Here is a 25187-nt window from a genome sequence, read left to right on the forward strand (position 1 = left end):
GGTTACTGTGGATACTACCATGGAAGAGACATGGTCCCTGTCTTGGAGGAACCCACCTTCTGGTAGAGATACCAGAGAATAGAGACATGATTTGGATGCAATATTATGGGTGCAAAAATTAAGGTAAGAACAAAGTGCTTTAAGTGCACAGATGAAGGTCAGACATATAAGCAATCTTTATATTTTAAAGCAGCTTTCCTAATAATGTTTCAAGATTCTTCAATAGCTTTAGTGTCCCTACAAGCTAGATAGAATAGTAACATTTAATTTTACAGATTGTAAAACGTTGATGCCCATCTTGAAAATAACTTTAAAAAATCAATAGGATTCAGAAAAATTATGACCCAAATTTACATATTGCTTAATGTACATTTTCTAATCTCATCTCTTTCTACTAGTACCCATCAACAGATTTGTAGAATACAAGCATTTTTCTGCAATATTATTCACGTTTTCTCCCCTGCAGATAAAGATTACATCTAAACCAAAAGAAATTATAGATGAGAACCTGTTTCATTTTGTTTAATCCTACATAATCTTAAGTTTTTCAGTTTATGCCGAAGTTATTTTATTGAAAGACCATAAGCTAGGAGACCTGAGTGTGCATCCCAACTCTGCCATCTCAGTCTCTGAAGTTCAGTTTCTTCCTTGACCAAAATGGAAACATTACCTATTACAGGCTTCCTGTGAACTTTAATGATAATATAGGTGACTGACGATATGAGTGCCTGACATACAACACTGGTACTTGATGAATGTCAATTTATTTTTTGCCCCCTTGCTCTTATATCAAGCTAAAACTAATAATTTAGAACTACTGCAGCATAAAATTATTTTTTTAAATAATAGTTTATCTAGTCTTTGTCTGTAATACTCATAAATCTGACCACACACCCAAATTTATTCTTATTCAGTGCTGAAAGATAGATTTCTTTATCCATGACACTGAATACAGAAAAGAACACAATATCAGGACATTGTGAGTCAGATTCCAGAAGGTTGAAACTTTTTAAAAACCTTTTATCACTAAAAGCAGCCTAATATAACCACATTTCTGCCCAAGAAAACAGAGTGGCCAGTTTTCAACCTGGCACCAAGTACTTGCCGAGAAGCTACTCGTAACATTGCTATCAAATTTACCCAGAGCTTTGGTAGCCTAATAATTAATACATAGTAAACCTGCTCCCTTTTTATAATAATACACATCTCACCTGTTCCATGAAACCTTAACAAGCACTAATTTATTTTAATAGTTAACCTACATATTCTGATTGTTTCCCAATCGTGTGCAATAGGTACTTAATGTGCTTCTATTTTGATGAGAATGCTTTGTCAATTGCAGTACTGAAGGACACAATGTATATGAAGCTGGCCCATGTTCTGGTCATTACTACACCTCAGGTGTGGAGCTAAGTGATTGAATCAAGTAAGTAATTCATTCTCTTCAAATAGTGAGACAGATACAAATTGACATTAAACTCAGGTCTCCTGTTGCTCAAGATTTCTCAGACTAAGGGTCAGCAGCCTTTCTCAAACAGTTCACCAAGTGTGAATTTATTCATTGGTTTCTAAGAAGGAGTCACTGAGCCTCCTCCAGAACAGTCAGGAAGCATTGCAGTCCAAGATTTAAGAGAAGAAACTTCTGGTTTGGGAGGCAGTGAGGTGACAGAGAGTGGTAGTCAGAGCTGGCTAGCTTTCCTTCTCCACTCTCCTAATATTTACTAATGGAAATCTTATTAATCTTCAAGAATTTCTCTCAACTCCCAGTAAGAAAATACCTCTGGGAAAGAACCACACCTTAAAATCCTATCTACTAATTTAATGGATGCTGGCCATCTGGAGAAGACAAGAAGAAATGCCCATAGGGAAGACTGAAGAGTATTAAAAAAGAAAATTAAAACCTTAGCCTCTTACACTCTATATTGTCCAAAGGCCTTGGTGTTCATGGATCTCTTTACTACTCCAAGCACAGTACTACTGAAACCACCTTGGGGTCCATAGTCTAAAATCAATATATTTCATGTCAAAATCTGTTGTATTACCCAGAAGCTGCCATTTTTTTTCTTAAAACACACCACTAAAAGAAAAAAAAAATCTTTCCCTATTATATAGTCTCTACTTTCCTAATTTCTGGAGGGTAGACAACTATTTTTGAGCACAGAGAATGTGATACTGATATTGTCATAAATCTGCTCTTCTTCAAAACCATAGGAAACCACATGTGGGCACACACGCTCATACACACATGCATGCCTTCCTCCTTTCCCTACCTTTATTATTTTACCACTTCTATTTTCAATTCAAGTTAAAATGTGATATAGATGAAAAGCAAAGAAACTCAGGACATACGTTTCAAGGCTTACTTGGGTACTTATATGTACCCAAGTACTGTTCTGCTTTGCTTAACTATCCTAAGGTCTTTTCTATTCACAGAAAAATTCTACATATTATAAACCTAGATAGCTTGTCCTGCATTTATAAAAATTCTTAGTATCATTGGACTACTAGATATGAGAGCATATTCCAGAACAAATTAGTGAATTAATATATTCTTATAGTCTACATTTTAGCTATTTTAAGCTTAAAATTTTTTTAAATTCCTGGCTTGAATTTTCCATTGGCTTTCCATTGCCCTCAGAATAAAGTCCCCAATCCTTAGGGTGACCTATGTGATCTGGTCCTTGCCTGCCTCTTCTCTAACATTTCCTGAAGTTAGCACTCTAGCCACAGTGACCTTCTCTCAGGTCCTTGAATGGGTTGTGTTCTTTTCTACTCAGAGCCTTTACACAAGCTGTTCCCTTATCTAGATAACTCTTCTTCCTTCTTGTGCTTCGAGCCTAAACTTGAACTTCTCTGGAAAAATCTTCTCTGCCCCACCTCCCATCAAGCTAGGTTAGCTACACCTATTACATATTCCCATAGCACCCTGCCCATCTTCTTCATGGCATTTGTCATATTTGTAATTCTTTGTTCAGTGTCTGTTGCCTCCAGTTGGCTATAAGCTCTGTAGTGCAAACACTGTACCTGTTTTGCTCACTACTGTATTATCACTCTGCTAGCAGGGTGGCTGATACAAGGGTGCTCAATAAATGTTTGTTGAATCAATTAATCTTGGGGAAAAAAGTAGAAATTTGGACCACGACTTTCATATAAATGCTTAAAATTTCTGATGACCTTCCTATGGAATATAGAGGTCATTACTAAGCAATAAGAAAACTCTGGGCCTTCAACCCATCTGAGGAATCTATTATATTTAACATGATGAAAGTTTTAATTAGATGAAATTTACTTAGGCAATGAGTAAAGAGCACACATAAGATTATGGGTAACTCACCAATTATCTCACCACAAAGTCTCATACTTCAATGTAGGAAAAAAGTCTTCAGTGTCCAAGTCACTTTTATTTAACCTTTTATGTTTTCTAATTTGGGAATAGGGGAAGCAGTTAACTCTCTTATTATATGGCAAAGGAAAAAACACTGCTGAGGAAGATGGCAAGAGAGAAGACAGATTATCAGCTAGGTTGGAAAATAGGATAGAAAAATTAGATTTAAAAATTCAGAAAGAAAATTGGATTAGAGTGTAGAATGGAAAGCTCAGTGATCTTTGTGTTTCTCACCAGAAAAGTGTTTATAAATTCTGGCCTTATTATTGTTAGTTTTTTCTCCTGTAATGAGATAGGGCTAAATAAATTTAATGTAAGTTTCTTAAAGAAAGGGCCATTTGCAATTTCAAAGTAAATGAGATATTTAAGTTATATTTCTGGAGGCAGGCATGTTCTCCAAGTTCAATTAGAAAATGTGTATAACATACCTAGGCTGTGCCAGGCACTTAGTAGGCAGTCAACAGGTGGTGCTGCTCTTGTTATGCATGTAAGATAAATTAGAGCTTCACACACTCAACTTCACACTCTAATTAATGTAGATTAAACTTTTTTTTTTTTTTATAAAACACAGAATGTTGTAAAATTGCATTTGGAGAGAGAGAGGTACACAGCATGCTGCCTTAAAACTGTATGACTAGTTGTATCATGTGATCAAGTATAAACTGCCAAGAGGGAAAACAGCTTTCATCTACTTAGAGAGAATGTCTCAGTTCACTAGGAGTTTTATACTTGGATGAGATGAGATCCAAGATCTGTCAAAACCGAAGAAGATAAGGAGGCTCATGAGGAGTGAAACCACCTGCTTATGCTTTCCCTGCCCTCTTTCAAACTGCCATTTCTGGCAGGCTCTCTGGCTCACTCTCTCTCATTGTCTTGCTCTCTCAACCACTGTCTGCAAGCTTTCCTTTATGGTCCCCAAGGTGATCCAGTCCTTTGACCAAGAGGATGTGCATAGTTTTAGTTCTTTAATAATGGCCCTGTGGTAAACCTATAAGGCATGCCAACTATTGGGATGCCAACACTTCCAAAATGTAGGTGGCAGTGGCCTGGATGTTACAGAAGGTAATTAGTTTGTAGAAAGCAAAGTTGAAAATTACTTTTCTGTAAGTATTTGTGGGACAGCTAAATTGTAGCATTAAAGCACAATAGGAATTTTAGGTAAAGAGTTTAGGGTCTATAAGGAATGTTCAAGTGATGATCAATTCCTATCTTTCTCTGCTCTTTCAAGACAAATCTAAATCTAAACCAATCCTTTACTTCTGGGAACCTTAATCTGGTTGTATCCTGATACTAAAGAGAAAGCTTGATGAGTTATGGATCTTCTAGAATTTTAGTATTTATTTACTCACTTTTTCATTCACTCAATCATCAAGAATATATTGCGAATTTTCTATGTATTGGGTCACATGCTAGTCACTGGGGTGCAAATGGTGAACAATACAGTCTTGCTCTCAGGGTTTAAAGCTTAGAGGAGAATTAAGGGGCAGTTATACTATAGAGTGATAAAGCTGTTAGAGGTCTTTGGAACCATTCCACCTGGAGATCAAGTGAAAACATGCAATCGGATAATCCACTTAAGTGTCCTGGTCAACTGCAAAGTCCTTTAGAATGAGATTTTGCAGAGTTAACTTTTTCAAATTCTATTTCCCAGCAGCAAAAGAAATATATGTAGTTCAACCGCCAGAACAGTGATGGAAAACGATAGCTGAAAGTATTCTAGACTAAAATTTGCCTGAAAGATACAAACTATGTAACTCTACGTCATAGTTATATTTAAGTTAATATAACTTATATAAGTTATATACTGCAATATATATAAAGTATAACTCCGACATAGAATTGCATAGAAAATGGGCAGAAATACAATATAATACTAAGAGCAATTGTTTTTGTGAGGCAAATTATTTGTGGGTGGCTTTTATTTCTTATATTTTTCAACATGTCCCACCAACCAAAAAGCTAAGTAGATTTCACTGTTTTGGCGGTTGCTGTGGTTGTTGGGAATTTCATTATTTGTCATTGTTTTTAAAGAATACCTGAACTATCTGCCAAGTTACAGAAGCCTGAGAGCAACATTGGAAACTGAATAGGAGAAAGATTAAAAATAGATGTAATAGCTTTTCACATACTGGTAACTGAAAAAAAAAGACTTCATTAGAGACAATTCCTAAGGCATTTCCTATGTCTCACTCTAACACAATGTCAGGTACTGATTCTTTTGTACAAAAGCTGATGAGAGTGATCATCTTTGAATACATCATTACTGACCTTCTTTGGCAATTTTGGATCTACTGGGAACCATCATAGCCTGAGAAGTATGAAATGCCCTAGATGGGATTCACAAAAGAATCACTTTACGTAATAAAAGTCTAAAATCAAACCTTTACTTAACCTTTTTGCCTTCTCTTACCTTTATAATTCTCTTCTTGTGCCTCAACTTTAGGTCACACCTGACCCCTCCCAGTTGTATAACAGCCTGCATTTCCTCCTTTCTCTGGAATGTGACCAGTCAGGAAACTCAACATTTGCTTTTTTTTTTTTTTTTCCTATTTATGGGTGAGAAAGAAAAAGAGAGGCAGGAAAACTGAATTGAGGAAGAAGCAAGAGCAGGGAAAGAGAAAAAGAAAACTATAAAGTCTGGAGGAAGAGAAAGAAGAGATGCATGAGCAAAGAAGCACACTGCCTGGTGGTAGTAATAGTTGTTAGACACTTATCTATTAGAATCTACTTTCCATGAGAGACACTAAGAAATGACTAGATCCCCAGTCTGAATTAAAAACAAGAAAGGGACTTGGCGACCTCTGAAATATACTTTCAGACTCAGTAATCTCTATCTGCTGAATAGGACATCCCTGGTTCTTGCTGCCTGGCAAGTTCGAGATGATTCCATTTAATGATCCAGTTCAAAAAGGCTGATATAGACCATGAGAAACTTTGTATTGCCATTTTAAAAGCTGATATTCTCCAAAACAAAATATATCATAAGAATTTGACCCTTGGGTACCATGCGAGTGTTACCCTTCTCTTACCTCTTACCCATATGATAAGAGTGAAAACACCAATTTAAAACAAATCATTACAAAGCAGTGCAGTCCAGACAGCTGTTAAACTACTAGACACTCTGCAGAAAATCCTCTTTTACCCCTTAGGTGATTTTGAGATCACTAGGAACCTTCTAAATAAATCTAACAATCTAACAATTGTAAGTTTTTATTCTTTTAAACTTTCTGTTCTATTGGGTAATACTAATATGTTTCCTTTACCAAAAATACTTTTACCTTGAATCCAATGACATTTTAATTTTTTTTATTCTACTACCTTAACCTCATCTTTAATTCATTATGCTGCTATCGCTCTAGTGGTATGTAATAAATACTTGGCTATAAATATGCCATAAATGGAAATATAATGGCAGGACTTGGTCATTTATTGGCTGTGAGAGATGGAGAGGAAGAAATCAAGGAGACTCCCAGGTTTCTGCTTGGTAAACTGGATGAAAATAGAAAACATAAGAGAAGAAATAGTTTGGAGAGATGAATGGATGTGGAGATAATGATTTTGTTGTGGACATGTTGAACTGTAGTTGTCTGGAGTTGCGAGATCTTGAGGATCTGGAGAACTTGAGAGAAATTTGAGCTAGAGTTGTGAATTTGGGTGTCATCAGCATGTAGATGGTAACTAAAGATGCTTGAGTGGTTTCAGAAAGCTTGCCTATAAAATGAGAGAGCTAGGAGAGGTTTTGTCTTACGAAGAGGTGAGAGCCTTCAGCAGAAAGGATCCAGGATAGAAGAATAAGGATAAGAGAGGCTGAGTGGTTAGGAATGTGGCTTCTGAGGAAATGGGAAGAGATAGACTTTCAGGACACAACGGCAGAGATGGAAATCTCTTTTCCGGTAGAATAACAATGAGATGGTAAATTGTGGAGTTTCTCCCCCAATCCCAATGTTTTCTTTTATCCCTTGCCCTTTAGGATTTTAAAACTTCAGGTTACAAAGTCACAAAGGCTCTGAAGAATTCAGGACAACGACTGATGATTTAAGGGTAAGGCTTTCAGCACCAGAATATATTAAAAGTTCCTCAAATTGATGAACACAGAAAATCAGAGAGGAGAGAAAGAAACAAAGGGACTTTGTGCTTTGCCTCCCATCCTTCGCCACAAGCCTGAGGAGATTTATAGAGATTCTTAATAGGTTTCTGGCATTTGAGAACAGAAGAAACCTCAATCCCTATTACTGAGTAAAGCCAAAGAAGGTAGCAAGACCACAGAGTTCCTCACATCCAGAAAGGCAGAGGAAAATAGTCAAAATGGTATTGTGAGCTATGCTTTGAATTTCCACATCTTCTCCAAGAACTCCAATCACAAAACCTTTTTATTTTATTTTATTTTTTTATTAAGAGATGTCTCTGGGTTCATTCACAAGATAATCATCTCTAGGTAACAGAAATGAAAAAGCAACACCACTAGGTTGATAAAGCTAGAGCTGTGACCCTGATGGTCTTCTGGGTCTGGAAGCAAGTAGAAGTTGGCTGGGAGTTTGAATTCCTCAGAGCAGTGGGGATCAACAGCACCCCGTACAGGGTGTGGCACATTAGGCAGGCTCACTGTGAAACTGGGATTTGGGAAAAGCTTCCAAATGATTTCCACCCTGACCTAGAGTTTAAAAAACAAAATAAATAAACAAACAAAGCCCCTACCTATCTGTGGGGGTGGAAGGAAGAATAGAAATCAGTGCACACAGGACTTATGCCAGTCTGCTTTCCTGCCTAGAGGACAGATGTGTTATCTTCCCCATATCCCTGAGGGTCAGGAGTCCTGTGACACCTAGTTCTGGACTATGGGGTCTCCGGATCTATATGGAGGCTACACTAAAACAGCAAATGGAGTGGAATAGGTAGAAAGATAAAGCTACCATTTAAGATGAGCTGCGAATTACAATTCACACACAAGGCAAGTTAATGCTAAAAACATTAACCAACCTCTCAACTTAGTTTTGTTTAATTGATCTATGAGTTTCTAATAAAATTATATTAAAACTTCCCAATATTATTGTTGATCTACTTTTTTTTTCTTATAATTCGTTACTTTTTGTTTAATTTCATGGTTATACGGTTAGCTGGATAGAACTTCTTGGTGATTTTTAAATTTTTATCATTTTTAATATAATTTTAATCATTATGTAATATCTTTTTATCCTTATCAATACTTGCTTTAAGCAGTTATTTTATCTGATACTCGTATTCTACTATAACTTTTTTTTGGTTAGCATTTGCTTGCTATAACTTTTTACTTTATTTTCAACCTTTCTATGCTATTTTATTATTGGCACATCTTTTGTAAACAGCAGGTAGCTGGGTTTTCTTTTTTTATTCCTGACAGTCTCTGTTGTTTAACTGGAAAGTTCAATTCATATGAGTATGATCTGTTTAAAAGTACCTCTACCATCTCTACCATTTACTTTTGATTTTCTGTTTACAATGCTTTCTCCTTGTTTTATTCATTTGCTTACCTTAACTGCTTTTGTTGAATTGATAACTTTTCAAATTCTCTTACTTTTACCTCTGCTAATTTGGAAACTATAGATTATATTTTGCCTATGCCATCAGCAGCTACTCTTAAATTTTTAAATGTATACTGAACTATTTATTTCCTAACAATTTATAGTTTTTAAAATACAACTATCCTTCTGCCCCAACAAGGCTGTGCTTTAGCTACCAAATGTATTGAGCAGTTATTGCTATCTAGAATTTTAGTTCCGTATTTATTAGAGCATAACATAAAAGTTACTATACAATCAATGTATAATTAGATTTATCAATCTAATTTATCAATTTTTGTGTTTACCACTTGTTTCTTTAATACCACATTTTTATTGTGAACTCACTTTTCTTTTTGCTGCAATACATCATTTAGTAATTCATTCAATAAAAATTTATGGTTGGTAAGCTCAGTTTTGAAAGAAAAGTTTTCTATTTCACCATTATTCTTGAATTATAGCTTAGCCAGGTATAGAAATCTATGTTGACAGTTATTTTCCCCTCAGTGCTTTGGAATTATTACCATGTTGACCTCTGGTATCCTTTGTTGGTGATGAGAATTCTATTGTCTTAATTATCATTCTTTTATGGGTAATCTATGTTTTTTCTTTGGTGGCTTTTGAAATTTTCTCTTTATTCTCAATGTTAGGCATCTTCACTGCAGTACATCTGGATATGAATTTCTTTTCTTTTTTTATTTTTTTTTTGCACTTAATAACTGCTTTTCTTTCAAAAACTTTAGAAAATTCTTAGTATCATCTCTCCAAATATGACTTCCACCATACCATTTATTCTCTTCCTAAAACTACTAATTAGGTGCACCCTTCATGTATTCTATGTATTGCTATGTAACAAACCACTCCAAAACATAATGGCATGAAACAATAACCATTTTATTAATCTCCAAGATTCTGTATGATAGGAATTTGGATAGGTACTTCAGGGATAGTTTGACTCTGCTTCATGATGTCCAGGGTGTCAAATGAGAAGACTTGAACAGCTGGTGGTCACTTGAATGGCTGTTTTTTTTTTCATTCACATGTCTAGGCTACAGTGACAAAGGCAGGACTCTACTGGACCTATAGACTGGAGTACCTACACATGACTTCTCCATGTGCTTTGGGTTTCCTCACACTGTAGCGGCCTCATGGTAATCATACTACTTCCATGGCAGCTCAGGACTCCAATAGTGACTATTCCAGAAAACAAGGCAAAAGCTACATAGACTTTTATTATCTAGGCTCAAAAATCACATAGTATCACTTCCACCTTACTTAGTCAAACCTGCCCAGATTGGGGAGTGCAGGGGCTAGACCCATCTCTTAATAGAAGGAGTATCAAAGAATCTGTGGCTGTAATTTTAAACTGCCACAATACAGCTTAAAATACATGCTATAGGGCTTCCCTGGTGGCACAGTGGTTGAGAGTCCGCCTGCTGATGCAGGGGACACGGGTTCGTGCCCTGGTGCAGGAAGATCCCACATGCCACGGAGCAGCTGGGCCCATGAGCCATGGCCACTGAGCCTGCACATCTGGAGCCTGTGCTCCGCAATGGGAGAGACCATAGCAGTAAGAGGCCCGCATACCGCAAAAAAAAAAAAAAAAAAAAAAAAGAAATGCTATAATAGGGAACTATATTCAATATCCTGTGATAAACCATAATGGAAAAGAATATAAAAAAAGAATGTCTGTCTGTGTATAACTGAGTCACTTTGCTCTACAGCAGAGATTGGCACAGCATCATAAATCAACTATACTGCAATTTTTTAAAATAAATAAATAATAAAATATTTGCTATATTCTACATGAATTCCTTAGATGAATCTTCTAATTCAATAATTCTTGATAAACTGGGAGAGGGTAATCCCTTCACAATGTGTGTGTATATCAAATCATCACAATGTACACTTTAAATGTCTTATGATTTTGTCAATTAAACCTCTAACAAAGCTGAAATAATTCATTCTCTGACTGTAACGAGTTTAGAGTTTATCTCATTGAATATTTTTATCACAATGTCTGTTTCTCTATTTAGTAATTTTTCATTTTCATCTTTCCTTAATTCATATCTTCTTGTTTCTTAAGCTTTTTTTTTTTTAGGTATTTTATTTTTTAACTCTTTGAATGCATTTATTGTAAAGTTATTTTAAGATTACTTGCCAATATGGACTTCTATTCCAGTGGGAATGGATCATCTTCAGGGAACAGAGATTTCTATAATATTTTTTAAATTGAAATGTAGTTGATATACAATGTTATATTAGTTTCAGGTGTACAGCAAAGTGATTCAGTTTTATATATATAAATATGTATTCTTTCTCAGATTCTTTTCCATTATAGGTTGTTACAAGATATTGAATATAGTTTCCTGTGCTATACAGTAGGACCTTGTTGTTTATCTATTTTATATATAGCAATGTATATCTGTTAATCCCAAGCTCCTAATTTATTCCTCCTCCCCTTTCCCCTTTGGTAACCATAAGTTTGTTTTCTATGTCTGTGAGTCTACTTCTGTTTTGTAAATAAGTTAGTTAATTTGTATCATTTTTTTAGATTTCACATGTAAGTGATATCATATGATATTTGTCTTTCTCTGTCTGACTTACTTTACTTAGTATGATAATCTCTAGGTCTATCCATGTTGCAAATGGCAACACTATTCTTTTTTATGGCTGAGTAATATTCCGTTGTATATATGTACCACATCTTCTTTACCTATTCATCTGTCCATGGACATTTAGGTTGCTTCCATGTCTTGGCTATTGTAAATAATGCTGCTATGAACATTGGGGTGCATGTGTCTTTTCTAATTAGAGGTTTTGTCTTTTCTGGATATATGCCCAGAAGAGGATCATTTAGTAACTATGTTTTTAGTTTTTTAAGGAACCTCCATACTGTTCTCCATAGTGGCTGCACCAGTTTACATTCCCACCAACAGTGTAGGAGGGTTCCCTTTTCTCCATACCCTCTCCAGCATTTATTATTTGTAGACTTTTTGATGATGGCCATTCTGACCAGTGTTAGGTGATACCTCATTGTAGTTTTGATTTGTATTTCTCTAATCATTAGTGATATTGAACATCTTTTTATGTGCCCATTGGCCATCTGTATATCTTCTTTGGAGAATATATTATATACCCACATATATAAAAACCCTCCACCCAACAAATAGAGAATTCACATTCTTCTCAAACACACATCAAACATTCATAAAATTTGACCAGATATTTTAATGAATCACTATAGTACAGACCACATTCTGTGATCAGAATTTAGTTAAATTAGAAATTCTCATATGTTTGAATACTTAAAAGCACATTCCTAAATAACTCATGATTTAAATAAAAAATTACACACCATTTAGAAAAGAAAAACAAAGAAAATACATGATAAAACTTGGATAATACAGATAAAGCAGTCATTTGAAAGAAAGTTATGACATTAAATGCATTTATTAAAAATTATTTCAGGGGCTTCCCTGGTGGCACAGTGGTTAAGAATCCGCCTGCCAGTGCAGGAGTCACGGGTTCAAGCCCTGATCCGGGAAGATCCCACATACCGCGGAGCAACTAAGCCCGTGCACCACAACTACTGAGCCTGCGCTCTAGAGCCTGTGACCACAACTACTGAAGCCCGTGTGCCTAGAGCCCGTGCTTCACAACAAGAGAAACCACCGCAGTGAGAAGCCCATGCACCACAACAAAGAATAGCCCCCACTCTCCGTAACCAGAGAAAAGCCCACGTGCAGCAACAAAGACCCAACACAGCCAAAAGTAAAATAAAATAAAATAAATTTTAAAAAACTTATTTCAAGTGAATGAACTAAGCGTTCACTTCAAGGACCTGGGAAATGAATAGAGTCAACCTCCCCAAAATACCGTTGATCAATGAATCCAAAAGCTGATCCTTTGAGAAACCAATAAAACAAATTTCTAGCAAGCCACATTGAGAAGAAGATAGCACAAATAATATTAGAAATTCACCCCTGCACCTGGTGATTTGGGACCTATGGAGTGGGGACCAGGCAGTATAACTCCAATGGGGCTGCATTTGCCTGCACATCCTCACCAAGCCACTCAGCCCCACGAGTGTCCAGCCTTAGGACCCATCCAGCTGTGGGGCTAGATGATGTGACTCCAGGTTATGTCACCACCTCTGAACAAATTTTGAAAGAATTTCTCTCTCGAGTTCACCCAACTTCTTTTCTGCCTCTGCTGCCACCATGGTGACCATGAAAAAGCTTGTGGTGAAGGGGGGCAAAGAAAAGAAGCAGGTCCTGAAGTTTACTCTTGCCTGCACCCATCCTGTAGAAGATGGAATCATGGATGCTGCCAATTTTGAGCAGTTTCTTCAGGAAAGAAAGTGAATGGCAAAGCTGGGAATCTTGGAGGAGGTGTTGTAACAATTGAAAGAAGCAAAAGCAAGATCACTGAAACTTCCGAGATGCCTTTTTCCAAAAGGTATTTGAAATATTTCACCAAAAAATATTTGAAGAAGAATAATCTCCGTGACTAGTTATGCATAGTTGCTAACAGCAAAGAAAGTTACGAATTACATTACTTCCAGATTAATCAAGATGAAGAAGAGGAGAAAGATGAGGATTGAAACTCAGTTATCTGGAGTATTTTGTATGAATTCTTAAATAAAATTTCGGAAACAAACAAAAAAAAGAATTTCTCTTTTTTTTGTAATTTATCTTTATTTTTATAATGGATTATAGCTGATTTTCAATGCTGTGTTTCTGCTGTGCATCCACTTGATTCACTTACAGAGAGACATCAATAAATTCTTTTTCAGATTCTTAAAAAAGAAAAGAAATTCAAAGCGGGACATAATTAGAGATACAGCAGAGATTAAGAATATCATTGCTTATACTATACAATTTATAATTGAGTGGCTTTATGTCAATAAATTGAAAACTGAGGTAAAACTTACAATTTACCAGAAAAATACAAATTAAAAAGTTGACTTAAGGAGAAATAGAAAATCTAAATAAATCAGTCATCAACAAAATAGATCAATAGTCCACAGTCTCTCAAACCCTTCCCCTATCCCTTGCCAAAGAAACCATGCCAGGTGGTTTTACAGGTAAGTTTTACCAAATTTAATGGAACAGACAATCCCAAATTATATAATTATTCCCGACAATAGAAGTAAAGACAACCCAGCTTATGAAGTTCCTATGATACTGATACCAAAATAGAAGAATTCTACAGGCAAATTATTCTACAGAAATTTCTACAGAAATTCTACAAATACAAAAATTCTACAGAAAATTATAGATGAATCTCATTTTTTTGAACACTGATAAGGAAATTATGTCCAAGTAATTAGGAAATCAAATCCAGCAGCGTATACAAAAAAAAAAAATACATCAAGCACAAATAAAGTTTACCTCAAATATAAAGGTGCTACTAAAATTTAAAATGCATCTGTAATCTACCTTATTATCAGATTAAGGAAAAGACCCATACGCTCATCTCAGTAGATACAAAAAAAGCATTAAAATGTCAAGAACTATAATTTTAAAACAAAATCTCTTAGCTAACAAAGACTATTAACTTGATGTGGGTATATACCAAGAGTCTATAACAAACATCATATATAATTATGAGACTATAAAAGCAATCCCATTAAAGTCAAGAACATGACATACCTGCTATAACCTCTATAATTAAACATTTTACTACCAGTTCTAGTCCTTATATTTAAAAGGAAAAAAAAGGTATGCAATCATTAGCAAGGAAGAGAACAAAATATTTTCAGACAACATCATTTTTTAAACTAGAATCTCCAAGAGGCTCTTCAAGAAAAAAAAAAAAAATTAGACTAAGTGTTCAGCAATGTTGCTAAATCACAATCAATGTGAAAAATCAATAGCAATCCTATATACCTAAGTAATAGGAAATCCATACACCTATGTAGTGGTGGGGGGCGGGTGTTAAACATTCCATTTACAATTACAATAGAAACAATAAGATGCCCAGGAATAAATCTTACAAAAATGTGCAAGACCTTTATGGCTAAAATACCAAAGGAGCAATAAAAGATTTTAATAAAAATTATGTAATACTAAATTCACAGAAAAATCAATACCATAAGTATTATGATACTCCACAATTAAGTGCAATTTAAATCAAAATCCCAACAAAACTTTTTTTGTGGAATTTGACAAACTAATTCTAAAGTTAATTATAAAGAGAAAAGGTCTAAGAAGATCCAAGACAATTCTAAAAAACCAAGGGAGTGTGATTTATTCCCCAGACAGGAAGATTCCTCATAGAGCTATAGTAATTAGATGGTGCAGTGTTGTAATATGAAGGAGAGCACTGAAGTAGACACAAGTGTGTATGGGACCTTGGCATATGATAGAGGAAGCATTATAGACCTAGTGAATTTGAGGGCTACTGACTTTCTGTACTGAAAGAAATGAAATTAGATCACTATCTCATACCTTATGCCAGCAGTTCTTAAAATTTTTTGGCCTCAGAACTCATTGACACTCTTAAAAATTATTGAAGATCCCTCAGAGTTTTTGTTTATATGGGTTGTATCTGTCAATATTTACCAAATGCTATGATCTGAATGTTTGTGTCCACCCAAAATTCATGTGCTGAAATCCTAAAGTCCCCTATATATAAACAAGTTCCTTTCCAAGAGCACGTTCATAAGTCCAGTTTGTTCTTAAGTCCAACAAAGTTAGCCTACGAACCCAACTAACACAATCGGCTATATAGTACTGCACTGTAATAGGTTTATAATACTTTTCACTCAGATAATACATTAAAAAGAAACAAAAAATAAAACATTTTTAATCTTATAGTACAGTGCCTTGAAAAGTACAGTAGCACCATATAACAGCTGGCATACAGGGGCTGGCATCAGGTGAACAGGCAAGAAAAGTTACTTACTGGAGAAGGGAGAGGCAGTGGGAGATGGTAGAGCTGAAGGATCGTCAGTAGTAGGAGATGGAGGGACTTCCCTGGTTGTGCAGTGGTTAAGACTCTGGGCTCCCAATGCAGGGGGCCCGGGTTCCATCCCTGGTCAGGGAACTAGATCCCACATGCATGCCACAACTAAGAGTTTGCATGCCACAACTAAGGAGCCCACCTGCCGCAACTGAGACCCAGAGCAACCAAATAAATAAATATTTTAAAAAAAAAGGAGACAGAGGGCAAGCTGCAATTTCACTCATGCCTGACATTGACACTGCACGTTCACATCTTTGAAAGTTCACATCTTGAAGGTTTGTATGTAGGGAACTTACTGAATACTTTCCTCGATGTGAGAATACAATGAGAAGCCTGTGACCAGAAAGAGGTTCCCTCAACCAACCATGCTGGCACCCTAAACCTCAGATTTCCAGCCTCCAGAACTGTGAGCAATAAATTTCTGCTCTTTATAAGCTACCCGGTCTGGGGTATTTTGTTATAGCAGCCTGAACCAACTAAGACACTATATTGAAAATTAAAAGTAAGAAATGTATAAAACACATGAACAGATAAGCACACATTCCATTAGCCATCAGAGTGATGACATCATCACATGTCATGTACCCTCTAGAAAATTCTGCTGCTCATGAGAGAATGAGAGTGAAAAAAAGCAAATAATGTCTTAGTATTATTACAAAAATAGTTTTGGTCTTGCAAAACGTCTTGGGGACCCCCGATATCCCCATACTACAGTTTGAGAACCACTGCTCTAAACTAAACTCCAGATGAATTAAGGATCTAAACCTGGGACAAAATAAAAACTTTAGAACTGTTAGAAGAAATTATAGGTGCACACATTATGATCACAGGGGAAGGAAGGATTATTTAAACATTACGTCAAAAGCACAAATTATAATAAAGGAAAAGCCTAATAAATTTGAATACTCCAAATTTAGTACTTCTGTTTGATAAAGTATCTCACACACAGTATTAAAAGGAAAGCCACGGTCTGGGAGAAGATAGTTGTAACATATATGTCAAAGGATTAATATTCAGACAATATAAATTACTTTTATAAATAAGAGAGAGACAAACAACCTGACAGAAAAATAGGTAAAAGAACATATGCCCAACCTCCCTAGTAATCAGAGAAATATAAAGCATCCATCAGATTGGAAAACATTTCTAAAACTCACAATACCAACTGTTGACTATTAGTTGTATGGAAGCAAGAAATCTTACCTACTGCTGTTGGAAGTGTAAATTGGTACAACCACTTAGAAGAGCAGTTTAGAAATGCCTTGTCCAGTTGAAAGTGCACACGTTCTATGATCCAGAAACTCCACCTCTAGATACATAATTTAAAACAAATGTTGAAAAATGCATGAGGATATATTGATTCATTGATTGAATAAATGTTTATCAAGTTCCTACCTGAACCAAGCATCATAGTACGTTTTGGGAATAAAAAAGTCAACAAAGACTGCTCTCATGAAACTAAGTGAAACAGACTTATGGATATATATAGATTAGATATAGATAATAGATATTTTATAAGCCTTAAAAGAAATTATTAGAAGAAGAGTCTATAGACCAGTTCAAGGAGGGTCCAGTACCTTGAAACAAGGTTTAGCAGGGTAAAGGGATGGGGGCTGGAGGTGCTATTTTAGGTAGGATGAATTGGGAAGGCCTTCCTGAGAAGGTGAATTTTAGGAGAGACTTAGAGAAATGAGGGAGCAAGGTCTATGTTTAAGCTCTGAGGAAAGTACATTTCAGGCAAGAAAGCATGGCAAACACAAATGCTCTGAAGCAGAAATGAGCTTGGAACATTGGAAGAAAGAAAGAAAGCCTGTAAGGTAAAGTGGAATCAGCACAATGGGGTAGGATAGAAAACTATTGCAGTAGTGGGAGAGAGACATTGGTGGCTTGGACTTGTTTAAAAGTGTTGAGAAGTGATTGGATTCAGGATACAGAACAGACAACTTGGTGATGGGGATTTGAGGTGTGAGGGAAAAGTTTCAAGGCTGACTGAGGTTTTTGGCCAACGTGCCTGGTGAAGCCATTTACTCAAATAGAGTTAATTAAGGAGTAGGATAAGGTGAAAAGGGGCAGGAAAGGATAGTCACTACAACTTCGTTGGTATTAATAAAACACTGGAAATACCCCCAAGAATGAATATATAGGGTACTGACAAAATACGGTATATTGATTTGATGAAATACTATACAGAAGTTAAAATAACTAGTATCAATACATGGATGAATCTTGAAAATACTCTGCAACATCAAATTGCAGCATATTTAGTATGATACTATTTGTAAACTTTTTTTTAAACATCTTTATTGGAGTATAATTGCTTTACAATGGTGTGTTAGTTTCTGCTTTATAACAAAGTGAATCAGTTATACATATACATATGTTCCCATATCTCATCCTTCTTGCATCTCCCTCCCTCCCACCCTCCCTATCCCACCCCTCTAGGTAGTCACAAAGCACCAAGCTGATCTCCCTGTGCTATGCGGCTGCTTCCCACTAGCTATCTACCTTACGTTTGGTAGTGTATATATGTCCATGCCACTCTCTCACTTTGTCCCAGCTTAGCCTTCCCCCTCCCCATATCCTCAATTCCATTCTCTAGTAGGTCTGTGTCTTTATTCCCGTCTTGCCCCTAGGTTCTTCATGACCTTTTTTTTCCCCTTAGATTCCATATATATGTGTTAGCATATGGTATTTGTTTTTCTCTTTCTGACTTACTTCACTCTGTATGACGGACTCTAGGTCCATCCATCTCACTACAAATAACTCAATTTCGTTTCTTTTTATGGCTGAGTAATATTCCATTATATATATGTGCCACATCTTCTTTATCCATTAATCTCTTGATGGACACTTAGGTTGCTTCCATGCCCTGGCTATTGTAAATAGAGCTGCAATGAACATTGTGGTACATGACTCTTTTTGAATTATGGTTTTCTCAGGGTATATGCCCAGTAGTGGGATTACTGGGTTGTATGGTAGTTCTATTTTTAGTCTTTTAAGGAACCTCCTTACTGTTCTCCATAGTGGCTGTATCAATTTACATTCCCACCCGATTTGTAAACTTTTAAAAAACAGATACCAGATATTGGTTTTGGCTACAAATAAATAAAACAAAAGCATAACAACATGGACTAGATTTGTACCAAATTCATGTTATTGGTTGTCTCTAGGGAATGAGGGAGAGAAGGGAGTGAAGCTGCGAAGGGCACATAGGGAATTTCCCCTTTACTGTACTGAAGGAAAATATGAAAGAGTAACATGTTCATTTTGGGTAATAAGTACATGGATGGTTTATATTATCAAATGTACTTGAAAATGTGTTTTCATGAAAAAAGGGCAAAGAAAGACTGAACAGTGTCTAGGAAGATGGGCCCAAGCCAGTCCCATGCTTCAGTGGAATGACTTCAGGAGCACCTAAAGGCCTGAATGAGTTGACAGCCCAGCAGCACCCAGCATGGGCTAACAGATGGCTTATGCTGGTGATCTACTGACTGCCAGTGCTAATAGATAGTGGCTGCAGTCTATATGGCCTGGGTCCCCAAACCATGTCTATACCCAACCCCTGCCCGTAGCATAAATGCAGTACCCAAACTGAAATTTAAATACAACCCAGAGAAAGGGAGAAAATTGGTTAAGGTTATATTTCTGCCGATGTCAGGATGGACATTGAGTTTATGCTGCATTTTTATGTTAGAAAAGAAGAAAGCAGCATGGGGAACTCTACTAATTCTCTATAATGGCCTATATGGGAAAAGAATCTAAAGAAGAGTGGATATATGTATATGTATAACTGATTCACTTTGCTGTACACCTGAAACTAACACAACATTGTAAATCAACTATACTCCAATAAAAATTAAAAAAAAAAAAAGAAGAAGAAAGCAAGGATGAATAGTGATGTAGATAAATTTCTCATTGGGAAGAAGACTGGGTTGTCTTGGGTTGGGAAGGAAGAGGCAGGGGGAGGTGACCTGATAAACTGAGAGAATATGTGTGGCAGGAATAATGAAATGAACTAACAGGAAGCCCAGGAGCTGTGGTTCTGGTGAGAGGTGTGAATTTACAATTAAGATGCTGAATGGCTCCAACTGGCTGTAACCACGGGACTAGGAGGGTGAAGGTGGAGACAGCTGGGGTCTCCCTCCTTTTCTCCTGATTTATATTTGGTGATCTATAAAAGAAATGTTTTCTCTTTATTTTACAAACAGTAACTGTGAATGCTGGTAATTAAAGTATTCTGTTCATTGTTTAATACTTCATATATCTGCAGAATTACAGAAATCATGAAGCTAGAAAACCCTAGAGAGGTTGTAGTCTTCCCCCTACTTCCAAAGTGTCAAGGCCAGAATTAATGTATATATAAGGACCTCTTGGTATAAAGAGTCTTTAACTTTTTGAGGTAACCTACTTAAATCTCAATCACTTTTGATTTAAGATCAACTTATTATTTTAATCCAATACCTCTCTACTTAGGGACAAGTTCTTGAGTTCAGTAAAATGAGGAGGGAGTTCCCTGGCGGTCCAGTGGTTAGGACTCCGTGCTTCCACTGCAGGGGGCACAGGTTCGATCCCTGGTTGGGGAACTAAGATCACACAAGCTGCATGGGTGTGGTAAAAAAAAAAAAAAAAAGTAAGATGAGGAATTCTGTCTCATATTACAAATGGAAAAGATAGGTAAATGCCCTTTACACTTATCCTAAGTTGTCACTTCCCTAACTATCTTTGGTTCTCAGGTTATAAAAATATACACAATTTTTCCCAAATTGTCAAAGATCAAAGCATTTGATAAAATACTGATTTAATAGAGATTTAAGGAAGTAGCCACTCGTACATAGTGGTGAGTGTATAAGGGATACAGAACAATTGGGAAATATCTTTCAAAAGTAAAAATGTACATACCCATGGACACAAATTCCATTTCTAGGTGTTCATTCAGTGAGTCTACTAATGCAATATAGTTAATAATATGAAAGATTGGCAACAATATATCCCTCAATAGAATGATGAAATAAAATAACACAGGCATTCAGTGAACACCACACGGCTGTTAAAATAATCAAGGCAGTAGCTCTCCATATATTAATATGGAAGGATATTTAAGATATATTGATAAGAGAAAAATCAAGGTAGAAAGCAGTGTGTATATTATGCTAGCGTCTGTGTGAAAAGGAAAGTATGTGTATGTTTGTAAACACATAGAATATGCATGGGAGGATATTTAAGAAACTGGTAGTAATTGTTGCCTCTGGAGAGGAAAACAGGATCACTGAGGGGCAGAGGAAGGAGAGAAACATCCTTTTAATGGTATGCTGTTTTGTGTCCTTTGCATTTTGTATCATGTGAGTATGTTATCTATTTACAAATAAACAAAAAATGAAAAACAAAAAAATCCACAACCATGCAGATAGTCATTTATTTATTTATTAAATGTAAATAGATACTCCCTTACAGTGAATGTTATTCATAAAACACTGCACCAGCAATTCTTGGACTATTGAAAAGAAATATACCACACAGTCAAGCATGGCTTCTTCAAATAGAGCATCATTCTGCAAATTAATTTCCCTTCATGTAAAGACAAGAGGTGACTTCTTAAGTGGTACAATCTGTGGATCATTAAAGAGCCATCTAACCCCAAACATTTTCTATTGTTAACTTCCTCCAGTTCTGGAAACCCCTACCGTGAACTTTCTTTTTTGGGATAAAGGCACTGCATTTTCAGCAAGCCCTTTTTTTTTTTTTTTTGGCAAGCCCTTTTTATGTTGCAAATGCGTAACATGGTAACGTTAGGGTGGATTTATTCATAGTAGTCCCCTAGCAAAAAGCAGTTCCTGAGGAATGAGGTTGGTTTTGGTGGGAGGGAGTTAAAAAACAAAACAAAACAAACAAACAAAAAACTCTGATGCATGCAACTCTGCAAAGGAAAGTGTATATCCTAGAGATGTGCCAAATGATAGTTCCTGGGTAGTAACAGGCATTATAAAGGCACTGAGCGTTTAGGAGAAATGGAGAAAGCATGCATCTCTATAGAGAGTGCAAATATAAACCCCACCCAGTTTTCATGAAGCAGGTATAGTAGCGTGAAGCCCTACACTGAAATTACAGGAAGATCAAAAGTCACAGTAAATGGGTATAGCTTGACAAATGCCGGTGTCCCTCAGTATGTTTGTTTTTTTTTTTTTAGGTATAAGAGTAATATAACCTGTTATAAAATGGTTTCATACACATAATCTACCCCAATATTAAACAATATGTGTTCTGAATAATAGTAGCCTCTTTGGATGTTAATAGATGTTGCTAAATAATGTATTCTATCACCAAATAAGTTTGGGCAACAGTAGTTTAACAGAAGTTTTTTTCTTGGTGAGACATCACAGACCCTATAACATGCAAGTATGTATTTCCCAAAGGGAAGAAAAATATGCAATGTGTCCAAAATTAGCTTCCCACAGATCCTTAAAAAAACAAAAAACAAACAAAAAAAAACACAGCACATCTTATGAACTAATGTTATGCAGGACAGTGGGGAATAGTTGATCCTTCCTATTCCTGCCCTGGCCTCCCATTTCTATCCAGATGATCTCTTCCATCTTGTTTTACCTTACCCTCCCCTGAATCATTACATATGCTCCATTAGGATGTCTATACTTAGAAAATGTTGATGACATCAAAAGTGATGATGACCTTCATACAAAGTCTTCCTTACCACTTACTGCCATATTCCTCTACATGGGTACAGTAGGAGTCTCTGCATTTTCTGACCAGTCACAATGTGTAACAAGACTCAGAGAGATCAGTGTCAGATTGGAGCAAGCCTGGATGTGACATCTCATTGTCAGTGAGGCCTGTTCTTTAGGTGTCATGGTGCTCTCTGTAGTCTGGTCTTGCCTTCTCTTAGTCCTCAAAGACTGGGTTTAGGGCTTGGCCTTAGGCCTTCCTAAAGCAGTCATAGTGCCTTTTTCCACTCTTCCATGTTTGATCATCTAAATTCCTAAATTCTTAAAGGCTAAAATTAAATTTCATTAGAGTTAAAAACTCCAGACCATAGAATGCCACCCATCTCTGGCCACTACAAATGTGACATGACTTGGGAGTGGGATAGCTCTGGCCAACATATTTTCCAAGGGTAAAAGATAGCAGTAGTGGTGGCACTGCTCGTCTTTTTCCTCAAGAGAAGCTGATTATATATATGTAAAATCAGAATAGGGCTTACTCTAGCCCTTAGTGTCCATCTGAACATTTTATCTCATTCAGAAGAATTACGAATCCATCTCTAAAGAGCTTTGAAAAATAATTTGTCTTTACTGAAGTCTTGAAAAGGTAGCAAAGTGGTGAATCATATAACATAACAAACAACAGAATTTTTAAATCCTCCTTTTCTGTTTGTTTCCCCCAAAACACCCACATCACAGAGGAACGGCTGTCAAAATGCTCCTTTTCAGCTTTTTAGTCACTCCCTTTATCTCTCACTTGTCTACTTTCTCTTTCCACTTCCTCTTCCTTCTACATGTTTTCCACTGCAAGTAATTTCTTACCTTTTAAAGCATTAACATAAATCACTTTAGCTTCTTCTCCAGCTATTTTTTCTAGCTCTTATCACCCTTTCTTCATCTACCTTCCCCCACTTAGCCCATTAACTCAACATGGAAGCTGGGGGAGAACAGAGGGAGAGAGAAGATAGTTCTTACATTTTACACTTTTCTTCTGTTATATACATATACACATAACATGTTATACGTTATGATACATATTTAATATGTTATATGTATTATATAACATATAATATGACATATAATATATAACATATATATGATATTATATATGTATATTTTAAAAATATATAATATGTGGAATGTCCAGCAGAGCCTCATTATAACACACTTTGCCACCTGTCTTGTAAGACTGCTAACTTAATGTACTAATCAGGTATTTTCTGATACTCCAGTAACTAGTTCTCTTTTCAAAGTTCATGCCCTTTACTCAATTTCACAGTATAGTGAATGGCATTCTAAGGAGTCTCTCCAAAGATTGTGTAATTAAGCTGAGTGTAATTAAAACAAATGGGCAAAATATCCAGGTATTGGTCATTTATATAAATAAAGCTATCTATCTATCTTGCTCTGGTCTCACATGGGAAGACCCTCTGATGTTTTACTTGTGCTCAGCAAGATAAGGAAAGCACTAAGTAGGAACTAGGTCAGCTGCCTTCCACTGCCTGTCACAGTCATCAAAGCAAATTTCTTAGGCTTAGAAGTTTCGTGTCTTTTAAATGGATTCTGTGTTCTCTTTTCTTCTATACAAACCAGAAAGGTATTTGTAAAACATCCCACTGTCAAGCAAGTTTATACATCACAGTGTGTGTGTGTGTGTGTGTAGGCTTGTGTGATTATTCTCAACTTATTTTTTGGCTTGCATATCTAATTATTTACTAAAAGAATGTTTCATATGTAAACTATGCAAAAACACATATCTAGGCTGAGTATAAGATTTTAGAATCAAAATTAAGAACTTCTTCGGAGAGAAACAAAACTTGAAAAAGAATAGAAAATGTTAGAATATACTTCCCGATCTTCCTGCTGCTTGATCTTGGTCAGAGTGAAATCAGGATTCAGTGGTGAGGACCACATCCTGTTGCCATGGGAATGATTGTACTGTCACAAATTTAGTACTATGACTTCATGGTGAAAAGAAACAGATGGTCTGGAAGAGAATGAAGGCCTAGGGTTTGCAAAATTGTTTGGGGAATAAGCCATCTTAGATCCTTTTTGGAAGTAGGTGGGAGCATAAATAATAAGCAAAAACTACTTCACTGTAGTTTTACAAAAGCCACTGAGCAAGAAAGAGCTTAGCCAGGTAAAACTACAAAGCTCATTTCCAATGGGAGGAAAAAATATTTGAATGTAGGATGAAGCACAGGTAAAACCACAATACAGTTTACAGTATTCCAAAGCTGCCTTTTCACCCTTCGCCAGCCTCTTACTTGACCACTGTTGAAGATAGTAATATCTAGAACCCTTAGGGCCAGCAGTAAGGCCCATATTGGCCACATTTTTTTTACACTGTCCCATTTTTAGGTATTTCTGGCTTTCAGTGTTGGTTTGATTCTGGCATCCCGAGCCATACATTTCCAAACAGCCTCAAGAACACAGGCTTAGATAGCTGCGCTAGTAGGGTTGAGGCCAGCTGTAGGGGTGTATGTAGCCAGCTCATCTTATCCCTGAGTAGTCACGGGTCCAGACCTAATCTCCAGCCATGTTGACACTCTGGAAAATAGTCTCCACTAAAATCATTCATCC

At 36.3% G+C, this 25187-nt stretch overlaps 1 pseudogene across 1 annotated transcript; it reads left to right on the plus strand.

Moving 5' to 3' along the window:
* Positions 1-13033: 13033 nt before the first annotated feature.
* On the plus strand, positions 13034-13525 carry LOC307049196 (large ribosomal subunit protein eL22-like; annotated as a pseudogene). The gene has a single exon. The product of its transcript is annotated as a large ribosomal subunit protein eL22-like (transcript).
* The last annotated feature ends 11662 nt before the right edge of the window (positions 13526-25187 follow it).

The sequence above is a fragment of the Hyperoodon ampullatus genome, assembly GCF_949752795.1.
Source record: "Hyperoodon ampullatus genome assembly, chromosome: 2".
Classification (NCBI taxonomy): domain Eukaryota; kingdom Metazoa; phylum Chordata; class Mammalia; order Artiodactyla; family Ziphiidae; genus Hyperoodon; species Hyperoodon ampullatus.